This window comes from Aedes albopictus, chromosome 1 (assembly GCF_035046485.1).
Source record: "Aedes albopictus strain Foshan chromosome 1, AalbF5, whole genome shotgun sequence".
NCBI lineage: Eukaryota > Metazoa > Arthropoda > Insecta > Diptera > Culicidae > Aedes > Aedes albopictus.
Genome location: NC_085136.1, coordinates 334094255 through 334109789, shown reverse-complemented (window position 1 = coordinate 334109789; position 15535 = coordinate 334094255). Strand labels below are relative to the sequence as shown.

At 43.8% G+C, this 15535-nt stretch overlaps 1 long non-coding RNA gene across 2 annotated transcripts; it reads left to right on the top strand.

Annotated features, from left to right (window-relative positions):
* The first annotated feature begins 12148 nt into the window (after positions 1 to 12148).
* Positions 12149 to 13678, top strand: LOC109402670 (uncharacterized). 2 transcript variants are annotated; one of them, XR_009997611.1, is made up of 3 exons: positions 12149 to 12477; positions 12535 to 12702; positions 12763 to 13678. It is a non-coding gene; the product is annotated as an uncharacterized LOC109402670 (long non-coding RNA). The 2 variants fall into 2 exon arrangements; XR_003893018.2 differs by having other exon boundaries at positions 12535 to 12906; positions 12964 to 13678.
* Positions 13679 to 15535: the final 1857 nt, after the last annotated feature.

Sequence of the window (15535 nt, the reverse complement as noted above, 5' to 3'; positions counted from 1 at the left end):
CATTCAGTCATTCGATCAGTTCGGACGCGTTTTTTAATTGCTCCCGTACCACGCGCGTGTTTTATTTTTATTTTAATCGTTTTTATCAAGTCAGCTTTAAATTGCTTCGACCGTCGTGCGCGATATTGTTTTTATTGTTGGTCAATTAACTACTTCACCATGACCTGTGAAGTTTGTGCATATGACACCTCCACCGACTCAATTATGTGGTCATGTGTAGGGTGCTCCAGGAAGTTCCACGCTACCTGCATTGGCGTGACTGTACAGAGGGGCTCGCTGCGGAAGAAAGATAAGAAGGTAGTGGACACTGGACATAAACTCTTATGTACTACCATGTTGCGAAAACTGCCAAGAGCTCGTACAAACCAAATTGGAGTTCAACAAGCTTGCGGAACAGCAAAAGAATCTTGTGCAACAACTGCATGAAAACACCGAGGTGATTCACAGATGTTCACTCCAGCAGCCAAATGTGGTTCATGATGCGTTTGATGGGATGGAAATCCTAATGACAAGCATTAGGAATGAGCTGGCGGAAATAAACAGAAGCAGTAGCTTGAGTGGCAGTGTAAGTGCCATTAAGAACCACATTACGAACTTGTTAGATACAGCATTAACGGCCACTAAGGAAAATTTATACTCAAATTTAAAAACGGTGGCGAAGGAATTATCGACCGGGATTCAAAACATTAATGATGAAATATGCCAAATAAATCAACTATATATTGACACTGTGGCAAGCTATTCACCTAACACGAGTGCTTTTTTGGGCGTCGATATACTTGACGAGCTAAAAATCCTGTCAGCGAAATTTTCCGCAATTCAAACACCATCTCCATCAGTCACTGAATCACATCCAAGCTTGGAATTCGAGCTGAACAATATTGAACCCGACGACTCGGGCTGGCGCAATCTTGGTGGAAAAAATGTGTGGAAGGCCAGTTGGGCAGAATATGACGCACGCAAGCGCCGGCGTTTGGATCAACAAAAGCAAGCTGAAAAAGCCAGGAGACGACGTAAGCGGAACGCCGTACAAAATTCTACTATGAAAAGAAACGACCGTCTAAGCAACAATGTTAATAAATCCAACAACAAATCTGCTAGTGGCTCACCGCGCATGACATTCGACAACCTACCCGGACCGTAACTGTAATCGGAACACCAGGTTTTTACCATTGGATAGGGAGCTATTGGCCGCCGCAAAGGAGAGATTTTCGCGGCCATCCCCAGCCCTGTATAGTCCAACAATTAAACCACCGTGCTGCGCTGCTCCCGTTGCAGGGAGCTCTAGAAGGCCCGTACGTTTTCAAAGTGGAGAAACGCGAAACTCGGGTTACCTCGCGTATGACGATAGCCACCTCATCAAGTTTCAACGTGGCGAAACATTGAACCCCTATCCAGCTGATCGTGAATCATCTCGTAATTGGACGACCGGACCGCCGGCAAAGCCATCTGTAAATAACCACTGTGCGTCGTGCTCCTGTCAGGGTTTTTAGATGAATCGACGCAATCGGTGGATGAAGAATGCAGTTCAAATTTATCTAATTTGACACACTCCACGGAGGAAGTTGCAGACAATCCAGCATCGCCTGGTAATATACCACTAATTTTAAGCAATATTGTTCAACTTAACGAATTACCAACAACTTTTTCAAAAACAAATGCTTTTGAGATTCTAGTTTATTGTCAGAATTTCAATCGCATGAGAAGCGCAAAAAAAGTAAACGAAATTCACAAACAAATCTTGAGTTCATCCTTCTCGGTTGTTTTGGGTACTGAAACCAGTTGGAATGATAGCGTTAAAAGTGAAGAAGTTTTTGGTAATGATTTTAATGTTTTTAGAGATGATCGAGATTTAACTCTTACCCAAAGAATGTCTGGTGGCGGTGTTTTAGTTGCTATATCCACAAAATTTAACTCTGAGCTGATTGTTTCTACTAAATTTAAAGAATTCGATCACGTTTGGGTTAAAGCACAAATCGCCGGCGAAACTCATGTTTTTGCATCGGTATATTTTCCACCTGATCAAGCTTGCAAATCATCATATGAATTGTTCTTCCATACTGCTGAAGAAATTATTTCACGATTTCCTCCGGAAATCAGGGTTCATATTTATGGTGATTTTAATCAACGCGATGCAGATTTCATATGTGACTCTGAAAACGAAAGTATTTTACTTCCTGTTGTAGGTGAAAATGAAACGCTGCAGTTGATTTTCGAAAAAACTGCTTGTTTAGGTTTGAACCAAATCAATCATGTAAAAAATCAGCAGAATCGATTTTTAGACTTTTTATTGACCAATATTCTTGAGGACTTCTGTGTGGAAGAAGCTTCCTCTCCATTATGGAAAAATGAGGTGTTCCACACCGCCATAGAGTACTCCGTATTTGTCCATATGAATGAAAACTCAAATAACTGTGACTATGAGGAAGTCTATGATTATAATAAAGCCAATTATGACAACATTAGATTTAAACTTAATAGAACCAATTGGCAATCTGTTTTAAAAGATCAAGATATAGAATATGCTGTTGAGGTATTTTATAGCATTTTGACGGAAATAATTCATTCGGAAGTTCCATTGAAGAGAAAACGACGAAATCATGGTTCTAAAAATCCAATCTGGTTCAACAGGCATATTATTAACATGAAGAATCGGAAACAGAAGGCTCATAAAGTTTATCGACGACACAAAAATCAAGAAAACCTTGAAAAGTATTTATTCATTTGCAACCAACTCAATCTAGCCATTTCCACTGCACTTGAAGAATATAACAGGAAAACCGAAAATGAAATAAAATCGTGCCCCAAAAATTTCTTTATTTATGCTAAAACTAAGTTAAAGTCAAGCAATTTTCCATAAAAAATGTCATTCGATGATGAAGTAGGAGAAAATCCCGATGAAATTTGCAATCTTTTTGCGGCCTATTTCCAAGAAACTTATAGTACATTTTTGGATTCTGATCGTGACTATGAATACTTCTCTCATTTTCCTGATTTTACCAACAATATTGGAATCAATCAAATCAGGAATCGCAGTAGGCTACGCGCGCGGGCGGTCGAGTTTATGGTTTGCTGTCAAGTTTTTTCGCTCTCGTTCGGTTTTAGATTCGGCCGAAAAAATGGAGTTTTTCCATTCGAATTACACAGTGTTACGCAATCCGTGGAAATAATTCGTTTTTAAAATTTTGCACCGTGAGTAGATTTAAATAGTGAGAATAATTTAAAATCGTGCGATTTAGAGCAACCATCGTGAGTATGACGATTTTGGATTCATGGAACGCGAGCCGGTCACAATCAGCATGCAAATCGACGACGACGTAAAAAATCATAGAAACAAGCTGTTAAAACTCTATTTCAAGGTAGTGAACCAAATTTTAAGAAGTTGTGCGGCTTTGTGACGAAGAAGGGAAACACAGTGCGGGAAAAATGTGTTGGGCAAAGGAATAGTGATATTGTTATTTTAAGTGTGCATGTACATCTGGGAGAAATTCCGGAAGTTATGACTTTGCTGATTGGATCGAGCGCATCAAGATTGACGGAAAACTGCTTCAACTTCAGGACTTTTACCAGTAAAACCGGTGAGATCTTTCCTATTTGATTGCTTTCATCAGTTTGGAGATTCATAATCGTAAAATAAATTTACATTTTTAAGATGGGCCAACATTGAGAGGTCATGGGATCATAACTTTTTAGCTTATTTTCAGAGAGCGAGTAAAGGCGCTTAAGCCTAGGCATAAGGGCCAGGACATGGATTAAATACCTGTGTTCCATCCCCGGAAGGACCAAGGACCAAGGGGTGACATTAACCTTCTTAGCATCGTCACCCCCACCGAATCTTACCATATTTTAATTTTGATTTTTCATAAACTGAGCGGTTGGTACGAGATGTCCCCACTCATTGTCTTTATTGTTGTATTAAAAACGCTGCACAGTAGGCCTGGCCGCTTTAATGCTTGTAATGCATCTCCAATGTACTGCAATCATTAATAATGACAAGAAGAATGATGGAACTAGTCGATTCCATCATTCTCCAGGATTCTTTCAATGAATGGCTGTGTAAGTGTAGACTAGACTAGACTAGACTAGACAATATTGGAATCAATCAAATCATGTTACAGGACATTCTAAGTGGTCTAAAAGGCTTAGATCCAAACAAAGGTCCAGGACCAGATGGAATTCCACCGGTTCTTTTGAAAAACTTGGCAACTGAATTTGCGGCACCACTATTTTGGCTTCACAATATGTCGCTTGAAAGTGGAAAGTTTCCGCAAGGTTGGAAAAAATCTTTCCTTATACCCATCTATAAATCTGGTAAAAAATCTAACGTTCGTAGTTATCGTGGAATTGCTATTATCTCATGCATACCAAAACTATTCGAATCTATTATAAACAAAAGTGCGTTTAATCAAATAAAACAAAGAATAACTAATGCGCAACATGGATTTTTCAAAGGTCGTTCAACTACGACAAACTTGTTAGAATTTGTTAATTACACCTTATGTGCAATGGACGGAGGTAACTATGTTGAATCACTTTACACCGATTTTAGTAAAGCGTTCGACAAACTAGACATTCCAATGTTGATTTTCAAGCTTGATAAAATGGGAATCGAGTCAAAATTTCTGAAATGGATCGAATCGTATTTAACTGACCGTTTACAGATTGTAAGATTTGATGGAAAAAATTCAAAACCTATCAAAGTATCATCGGGAGTTCCTCAAGGCTCACATTTAGGACCTTTGCTTTTTATATTGTTTGTAAACGATATCACGTATATTCTTAAGCACATCAAGATCCTCATATATGCTGACGATATCAAGCTTTTTATGGAAATAAAAAATGTAGAAGACAGAGAATGTTTTTTAAGAGAAATAAGCATATTTGATCAATGGTGTAGAAAAAGCCTACTGCAGTTAAACGTGAAAAAATGTAATTCAATAACTTTCAGCAGAAAACATAGCACACCACCAATTACTATATTTTTAGGAAATCAAGAAGTTGTAAAATGTAATAGAATTAGAGATTTAGGAGTTATCTTAGATTCGAAGTTAACTTTCACTGATCATTATAACGCTATCACTCACAAAGCAACTAATGTACTAGGCTTCATTAAGCGTTTTGGCTACAACTTTCAGGACCCATACACAATAAAAACATTATACGTTGCTTATGTAAGATCAGTTCTAGAATACTGTAGCATTTTATGGTCTCCCTACATGATAACTCACGAGGATCGAATCGAATCAATACAAAAACAGTTCCTCCTATATGCTTTGCGAAAGTTAGGTTGGACCACTTTTCCACTGCCTTCTTATGAGGCTCGATGCATGCTCATAGATATCCAAACTTTGAAAGAGCGTCGCGAATTATCCATGGTATCATTTCTAAATGATTTAGTATCTCATCGCATTGACTCTGCTAATCTATTATCAAACATCAATTTCTATACTCCAGTTAGACCATTAAGAGGTCGTAATCTATTTGCTCTTAACAGTCATCGAACAGATTATGCGAAATTTGGTCCTTTAAATCGAATGATGAATCTTTATAATCAGCACTGCGCATGTATAGATATAACCATGTCTCGAACAAATATTAAAAAATACTTTAATTCCTTGAGAAACCATAGAATATAGCTATAAGTGAAAATGTAGTCTACGTTATTGTTTGACGAAATAAATAAATAAATAAATAAATAAATAATAAATGAGTGATGCCCATCGAATAATGTAATCATCATGATCAAAAATTTGCATTCTGGATAAAAATCGATAACAAATTAATGAGGCATCCGATTTGAATGCGGTCTTTGGCAAAGTTGTAGCTGATAGAGTAGCCTAGGAGTGCCAAGGGTCAACTGATAATCTAGGGCACTTGGGGAAATGCTACGGTCAATTGAATGAAAAACGATCTTTTCCCATAGTAATTCCCATACAAACTTTGAAGGGCTTGTGCACTCTCAATTTTCATCCAAATATGCTCATTTTTTAGGAGAAGGCTTAGAATCTGGTTACGAATCGAATATGCGGTGTGGAGCAAAAACGATTTTTTGAACCACGCTACTACACAGCCATTCATTGAAAGATTTATGGAAAACGATAGAATCAACTGTTTCTACCCTTTTTCTTGTCATTATTAATGCTTACAGTTCATTGAAAATGTATTACAAGCATTAAAATGGCCAGGTCTACTGTGCAGCGTCATTCAATCACAGAGAACATACATCTTAGGCCAGTTTGAAAGCTTTGTGGACAGAAGCGTTGCATGAGGCCTTCAGGGACGTTTATGGGTGGTTTCGAAAGGTCTCAGTTGCGTTACATGGGGTCCGATGCGGTTTTATGGGGATTTCGAATGTATTTGAAAAAAATAGAGGATTTTAGGTGCGTTTAAGACGCGTTACGCGGGCGTTTTCTGAGGGTCTTAGGTCTCAGGTGTGTTACATGGAGTCCGAGGGGATTTTAGGGTTATTTCCTAGGCATTTCAGGAAGCTTCAGAGGATTTTTTGAGGTTTTAAGAAACGTTACGCAGGCGTTATGTAGGTTTTCGGGGGTTTCGGTGGGTCTAAGGTGCGGAGGGGGTGTTAAGGGAATTTCGAAGGCATTTCAGAAAGCGTCAGATATTTTTTGGTGAGCTTCAGAGGCGTTACTCAGCCGTTACGTGGGCGTTTTTGGAGATTTCTAATGGTCTCAGGTGCGTTACATGGAGCCCAAGGGCGTTTTAGGGGAATTGCGAAGGCATTTCAGAGAGCTTCAGAGGATTTTTGACGAGTTTCAGAGGCGTTATGCAGGCATATTTGTGGGTTTCGGAGGGTCTCAGGTGCGTTACATGGGGTCCAATGCAGTTTTAGGGGGATTTCGAGGGCGTTTCAAAAATCTTTCACTTGTCAGCACACAGTTGCATGAGGCTGTGTAAGCATCACTTTCATTCAATCATTCAAACACACTGATGACTTATGCGAAAGAAAGCTTTTTGGAAACCTTAAACAGTCCCATGCATCCCCCCCTCCTTCATCGCGCCCCCCTGAGCACCCTCTATACTTCTCTTAACTCCATTCGCTTCTTATTTCCCGTAAACCAACCTTATCCCTACTCTAAAACACTCTAACTGCTCTGAACACATTCAGATTCCATTTAGGTAACGTTACCTAAATGGAGGGACCTAAATAGATTTTACCTAAATGGATTCGATAAGTAAAACAAATAAAACTATTTGAATTCCCGACCGAGCCAAAAACTCGTGGAAGTAAGAAAACGTCGTATGTCTTAAGAATATCATTTAGTTCACTTAAAACTCCCCTTTCCCGCCGTAAAATTCATCCGCTGATTTTTGAAATTTCTTGACTGATTTCTGGTAGAAACTGTTTACAGTGACTGCCGTTTGAATTGTCATTTATTCTCAACTGCATACCTAGTGCGATCGAAGAAAAAGGATTTCTTGGGCGATTCAGGCAAGGAATTTCCCATGCATCAAGACAGGTCGAGAAATTCCTTCTGATCTGCAAACAGCCCTTTATAAGAAACTAAAGATATTCTGAAATCCTAAATGTCTCAAAAAAAAATCGAATCCCGGTGACCTCACCGAACTCTGAACTCATAAATTCCTCTCCGACTGAAATTGAAATGTGCACCTTCGGGGCAGGAGAAACCCCCTACCCCAAGTCAGTCCGAATTCCTCGCACACTGATCCTATCGCACTCTCTGCGGCGTAGGTACAACGAACGTGTGCCCTTCCGAATAAAACCCGGCCCCAAGGTAATATTTTAGCCATGTTTATGGGTCCATCTGACAAATGTGACGTGGCGCACCGGGTCGGTCTCTGGTCCTCCCAAAAAGACGTGGGGAATAAGCAGAAGGACACATCGGAGGAGTTCATCATTTAGCGATCCATTGTTTGCTTGGATGTAAATGAAGGAAGGTTTTTCGTTCGGGTGAGCGATCTAAGGCGGCGAGACGCAATGTGTCCGCTGGGTCCGCTGTGGGTCGGTGACCCTCGATTCTTAGATCGCTTCAGCCACAAGGGAATGAAGACATCCGCATCCGTAAGGAGGACGACATTAATAAGACAGCCAAATTGGCGACTGGGGTTTACGGGTTCCTTTTTTTCGGGGGTGGTGGAAAAAAGGTTAGGGTCCCGTCAGAAACCACTCATAACTCACACGCGGCACGGCGCTAATTAGTAACGGGGCCAACTTGGATCGGGGATCTTTCTGCACTTTGGCACTGCATCCCATGTCTGCTGCTACGATGCTGCATGCAGTTGGTGTTTGTTTTAGCGCTTCTCATGTATGGAAAAGCATGGCATGCTGTGACGGGCGGTTGTTTTTATCTTCATCTCTGTAAGGAATCGGTTGAAAAGGGTTACCGATCGAACGGGAAATTATGCACGACCGTTGCTTGGGCGATTCCGGGGATACGGGATAATGCTTGCACTGAGACTAACGGCGAAAAGATGACGAAGGTGTGCTGTTCTTGGAATGTTCTCGGACGCGTGGTACGGTTAGCAAAACTTCGTACTCGTTACCTACCTGTTCCTGTGGTAGGTGGGTCGATAACGGTCCTTGCTGGCTTTTTTTGCGTTTGAAAATATTCTACCAAAAATTCTACAAATCGTCGTTAGCATATGTTGCCTATAGCGCACGTGCTCTTGCGCAGCTACGTCGATCAAAGCAGCCGGATCTGAATTCGAACATCCTCATAGTAATCCACTTCCACGCAGCAAACGCGATTACGTCGGTTTCGGACGACGCACCATCCGAAATTTGATCCCGAAAAGAGGCGAAGCGAAATCGCTCCAAATGTACCCTTTCCTTTTTTCGATCGGGACGACCTACCGCAGTCAAACGTCGATCGTTGATCCCTAATCAATCGATACGCACAGTTCGCAGCCGCCTAAAAGACCTCTAATTGATTATACCTGACTGGGCCCATAACCGAATGAAGTAAAATTGGCCGAAAAAATGCTTTGTTTTGACCGTTCGCGACACGGTAGGCGTTGGAATAGGGATAAACATACGTAAAAAACCATAGATGTGGCATGTGCGTAGAGAGCTGCCGCGTCGGGTAGCGAAAAAAGAGGTTGACTAGTTTTTGTCGAGTGTCCCCGTTATTTTTTTTCTCCAGGCGTAATTAGATTCATAGTGAACCCTTCTTCTTAGAAAAGCGATTAAGGGTACTCTGTTTGCATTAGTATAGGTAACCGTAACCTTTGCTTATTGGGCAGTTCCTAAAATTACATAACGTGCGTAAGTCGATGCAAAGGACCGCTTTCCGGGAACTGGTAAGACTAGAAAAACAGGAAGCCGGCCGATGGGAAGCAGCCAAAGTACAGTCCGTGGAAGGAAATTAAACATCTTTCGTCTCCACCGTGGACACCGGTCCCAACGAAATTATTATTTTTGGGTTGCTTCGATCGGTTCAGAAGTAAAGAAAAAATAACAACATTCTGTGGGGTGGCAAAAAATCAGCCTACTGTGTGCACTTGAAGCCACCTCAGGTGGGCTCGGGTTTCAAACGTTGTTGTTCGCATTTAGTAGTGGTCGTCGGTTGTCTTGGTAGCCATGACGATGACACTTCTTGGGAAGGAGCGACATCGTTGATCGTTGTCAACGGTGACGGTGACGGCGACGGCGTTTTTCTTGAACGTGTGTGTGGTTTGGGACATTTTCCGGGTGATTGCACAATCGGTAACTGCCTATAATCGGTGCAGTTCAGTCTTTGAGGTAAAATCGTTGAACTGCTTTTTTTTCGAAATGAGTTGTGCGTTTTTGGCAAAGGTTACGCAAACGCAACTCTTTTGGGTGGTCTTTCAGTGTCACGGTCATATTGTCGTTTTTGCCATCAAACCAACCGTGAGGCACAACTGACTAGCGACACGAGACGTGGCCCAATTCGCCAGCAGTAGCTCAATTCGGCCGGCCATATTCAAAACAACACGGAACAAAGGAAACGCGTGACAGTTTTGAAAAGGCAGCCGCTCGCGTGCACAGTCTGCTATGATTCCAGGTATAAATAGAGGGAATTTTGTGGGACTTTAATAAAGAAACTTACTTCGCAAGAACAGGTTTAACTCGTGGGCATTTGAGATGGGACCAAGGGGGTTCTTAGGAAATTCTCAGAGAGCCAAAAAACGGTAATTCCAAGGGGCATCAGTCCTGAAGCTCCTGAGCAGTAAAGGAGATTGTTTCAGGGGATTCTCGTTGGTGTTTCAATTGGATTACTGTGATTTCATGGGCGTTTCAAAATAGTATAACGGGACTTTCAGGGACGTTTCAAGAGCCTTAACGGGTGATTCAGGGGGGTGAGGTATGGTGCCTTTAAAAGGCGATCCAAGCGATTTCAGGGGAATTTCAAATTAATTACGAAGATTTCAAGGACGTTTGAATGCGGTGATGGGGGTTTCAGGTTCGTTTCGCGGCATTTCAGGACCGCTTTAAGGGGGTTTCAGGATCGTTTCATGGAGGTCTCAAGAACTCTTCAAGGGTGTTTCAAAAGGTTTCAGACACATTTTAATTGGATTAAAGGAGATATCAGGGGTTATTTATTAGGGACTAACCCTCGAGCAGTCGCGTCTTTGACTACCTGCAACGGCACTACGTTCACACTGTGTATCACAAGCGAACATTTTTCAAGGTGCGTATACTCAGTACACGACGCAACCGCTCCCGGGTTAAGGGCATTTTAGGAGCGTTTTAATAGTATATGAAGCACTCCCGAGATTCGGAACCCCATGAAACCCTGTGAGAACCGCTAAATCGTTCCTGAGACCTTTTGGTGCTCCCTGATTTCACCTTGAAACGCCCCTGAGACCTCAAGGTGCCCCATGAGACATTAGGAAACGCCCCTGAAACCCCTTGAAATGCTGATGAGCCCTCATGAAACGCTCCTGAGACTCTTTGAAGCTCCCCTGTTACCCCCTGAAACCCTTTGGGACTGGAATCCACTGAAACGTCCCTAGAATCCATGTGAAACTCCCTGGGATTCCCCGTTACGCTCCTGAGGCTCTCTGAAACGCCCGGATCCCCTTTGAAATCCGCTGAGACTCCCAGGAACCCCCTAGGACAACATGACGCTGACGCAGTGCACGTTAAGCGTTCATGTCTGGGTCATATTGATCCCCACATTCTACTAGGGTTGAAGATCCTGAAACCCTCATGTAACGACTCCGAAAGCCTCTTGAAGCGCTCCTGAAATGCCGCGAAACGTCCCTAAAACCTCCATCATCCCTTTGAAAATCCCCTGAAATCCTTAGGACACCTTTTAAGGCTCCAGAAGCTGAAACGCACCTGAGACCCCTTGAAGCATCCTTGAGGTTCCCAGTTACCCCCTGAGACCCCCTGCTGCTTCTGACTTCTTGAACTGCTCCTAAGACCCTCTTAAACTGCTGTGAGTTCTTCCGACAGGAATGGGAACACTCACTTGCAAAGCGTTACATTCACTTGCTACTATTTCGGTTCCGCGTCATGCTATCAAATACAAAATGTATGGAAGACTTCTACCTTGTACTTTTGTTTATACCGCCGAATACCGTCTTCTATAACAAAAGTAAATGCCATGACTGCTCTTTCCTCGACCCTCTAAATAACATTCCCATGGCCGCAAAAGCCTTCATCTCTCCGTAATCACCAAGAAGGCATTGTTTCAGAGATCTGAAACACTCTGAGACACCCTTGAAATGTCTGAAACGCCACTGAGAGTCCCCTGAGGCCGCTTGAGACTCCCTGGAGCCCTATGTGCCCCCTGAGACATTCTGAGACGCTCTGAAACGCCCATGGGACCCCTCCGAAATTTCTTGGGATCCCCATGAAACTCCTTGGGACCATCTTGAGACCTCCAGAAACACTCCTCATACCTCCTCTTCTGGTACCCTTTGAAACCCCCGAGAACGTTCTTGAGAGCTTCAAGTGCCCCTTTGAATCTCCCTGGGAACCTCTGAAAAGCCTTTGAAATGCCTCTGAGGCTCTCAGAAATTCCCCAGGAACCCCCCAGAGACCGCTTTAATCACCCTGAAGCGCCCTTGGTACCCCCTTAAAAGCTCTTGGGAACCCCTGAAGTGCCCCCGCAACCTTCCTTTGCTTCAAGGACTCGGGACCCTTCGAAGCGCTCCTGTGACCCCCTAAAACGCTCCTGGAACCCCCTTAAAACTCTGTTACATTTGATGTGAATATGTTTTGAATGTTGCTAAATTTTAGCCCCAAGATTTAGAGTGTATTACGTTCGGCCAAATTGCCAAACCCCCGACGTCAGTTTGACAGCTTCAGTACGCAACCTCCATACCACCACTCACACATATCGCACGAAAGGAAAAAACGAACTTCCGCCAGGGAAAGAAAAGTCAGAGTTGCTCGTTAAACGTGGTGCATGACGGTGATCGCGAGAGCCGTCGGAAAGAAAATTCAAGGTGTATCCACCACGAAATTCACTTCGTGCACAAGTTTGCGGCTGGTTGCGGTAAAGACACTGCACTGTCGCAGAACAAACAGTAAGTGAAGCCGTAAAACTTCGATTGAAAACCGTAAATTAGAAACCGGCTTTGCAGGGTGACTACACAGAGTGAATCACAGCGTCTTTTGGTCGGCGAAAACGGCACGCGCTCGCGTCTCGGAAGAGCGGTTCGCGGTCATAACATCGGCATTCAAATCCGACAAAAACGCCACGAGACTTCCCCAAACGGAAGGGCCCGGGAATAGTTCGACCAAATCAAAAGGTGGGTAAATCGCATTTGGGCAGAAAGTGAGGAGTGAAGCTCATAACCTCAAAATTTCAGTGACCACCACAGCTACGGCAGAAAGGCGCCGCATTTGGCTGCTAGCACCATAGAGAAGTTGCATCCTCACGAACCGAGATCATACTGTAAAGACAGGTCGGCACCCAAAAAAGGAAGATCCCGCAAAGGTGCGAAAGCTGAACCGTAAGTCAAATTTCTACCAGTTAACATATGCAGATGATGAATACGGTGATTTCCTAGATCCGCTTGCAAGACGAAACGATCCGCTCGGAACGAGGACAAGGAGGAATTACAAAGGCCCCGAAGGGTGAGTGTTTCCAGCCTGCAAAGTGGAATAGGAGGATTCTTATCAGATTCCTGCTGAAGAGCAGGGCCTTTTGTATTCATCCCTTTCCGAATCTAGGACGGACGAGCGACCAACAACATCCGCCGGCAACACCAGGGAATGCCGAATCAATCTCACTGCGTGAGAGCAAGGAACGTCCTTGGAGCGCCGTCAGAGCTCCCGCCCGGCTGCGTCGGAGATGATCGACGACTTGCAATCTAACGAATGTCTGAACGCTACCCGACCATTCTTGCCGCACGAAGAGGAGTCGCGATCCGGACCCGCATCTACATTGGCCGATTCCGATCAGAGGACCGTCACGATTGGCGGACACAGGTGTTAATGTATGCGGGGTCGCACGAAATCGATCCTTTACGACGGAGTCGACGATAGGCAACAGTGAGGCGGTACTGTGAGTACAGGGGTGTGAGAGAAGAGGGCAAAACGCACTATCTAGCGTTAAGATGTTAGGAGTTAGGGCCAGAGGAGAAAATCCATTAATGTAAAGGGCGACTAAAGCAACAATACATTTATAAACATGATTTTTGGCGCATTTAATTTATTTGTTGGTGGACAAGCCTGAGCGACGGGATTTCGTCTCCCCTATTCGATATTGCTAGCGGGACTTCGCAACAACTCCCTTGAAATGCAACGCCCCTGAGACCTCCAGATACCCCCCCGGGAACTCCGAAACGTCCCTGAGATCCCCTGAAACGTCCTTGAGATCATCTGGAGCCCCCTGAAACTCGCAGAGACCCATAGCAACCCAGGAACACCCTAGGACCACCTGAAACGCCTCTGAAACCCCCGCCGACGCCTTGAAAACCCCTTCGAAACGCCCTGAAGCATTTCTGAAACTATGGTGCCTTTGAAATGCCCCTGAGACCCCCTGGATCCCATCTGAAACTCTCTGAGACCCTTTGAAACACTCCTGGAATGCCCTGAAAACCACAACCCCTGAAACACTCCTGTAACCTCAAAGTACTCTCTAAGACTCGCTGAAACGATTCTGAGACCTCCTGGTACCTCCAGAGATATCATGCAACTCCTGAGAACCTGCAAACTGTAAAAAACAATTAGACCCCCTGAAGTGTCAATGAGATTTTCTGATATTTTAAACCTCCTGGAACGCCTTTGAGTCCTCCAGATATCTCCTTAAACCTCCTGATCTCCATAAAAAGCCTCTGAGACGCTCCATAGCGTCCCAGAGAACCCTTGGAATCCTCCTGAGACTTCCTGCGACCCCCTCAAACACCCCTAAAACCTCTGATAGATCCCTGAGACCCCTTGAAGCGCCCTTGAACCTTCTTGATACCCTGTAGCACCCCTGATATCACGTGGAGCCCTTGAGGCCTTCCAAGCCCCCTTGAGACTCCCGGGAGCCCCATGTGGTCTCCTGAGAGCTTCTGAGACGTCCTGAAACGCCCATAAGATCGCCCTGAAACACCTTGGGATTCCCCATGAAATTCCTTGGGACACTCGAAGAGCCCTTGAGACAACCTGAAACATCCCTGCGACTCTTCTGGCACTCTCTGAAACTTCCAAGAACGTTCCTGAGAACTTCAGGTACCCCCCTGACACCCCCTGGGAACACAAAAATGTTCCTGGGACTCTCTGAAACCCCCCTGAACTCTTAGATCGCCCTGTGACCCCCTGAAGCGCCCCTGAAGCCCCCTGGTACTCCCATGAAGCCCCTTAGGACCCCGTGAAAGGCCCCTGCAACCTCCCTTTGCTCTAACTTCTACTATTTCTTATGCACAATATAGGTTCAGAATAGATCTCCCACTCTTTTTGCAAGGCATATAAAAGGCGCATAAATTAAAAAAAGTATATAAATAGCCTGAATTGAAAGAGGTTTTAGTGTATTACGACCTCATTGTAGATTGTAGATTGTAGAGCAGTACGGATTGAAAAAAAAAACTGGCTGTCTTTGTCTTACTCATACAGAACTTTTAGAATTACCAGATGGTTTGAGAGTATTGTTAGTGTTATGAAGAAGGTTATGCAGCGAGAAAAAAGGGAGAGTGAATGCCATTCTTCTCATTCTCGTGTTTGTTTAGGACAGCGAGCAAGAAAAAGATAAAGCTGGCCACGCCCGTAGAGGCCTATCAGTGATGATACAGAGGAATTCAGAGGTTTCAGATTAGCTCTATCCAGGAGGTTTGAGGGGGGAGTAAGAAGACTCAAGGGGGTTTCGGGCAGGATTTAAAGGGGTTTCAGGAGCGTATATGTAGGTATCAGAGTCGAAATCAGGGGCTTCCGCTATTTCAGCGCGTTTCAAAATAGTCTCAAAGACGTTCCAGATAGCTTTCAGCGGATGTCTTAGTTTACGCTAGTAAAAACGTGAGGCGAAACGCATTATTCAGGAAGTAGACTCAAGGAACCTTAAGGAGGGTGAGTGGCTGAGTGATTCTAGGGATAACTCATGCGGCATTTCAGAGGAGTTTTACAGGGCTTCCTATGGAATTACAGAAGGATTTCAAAAAC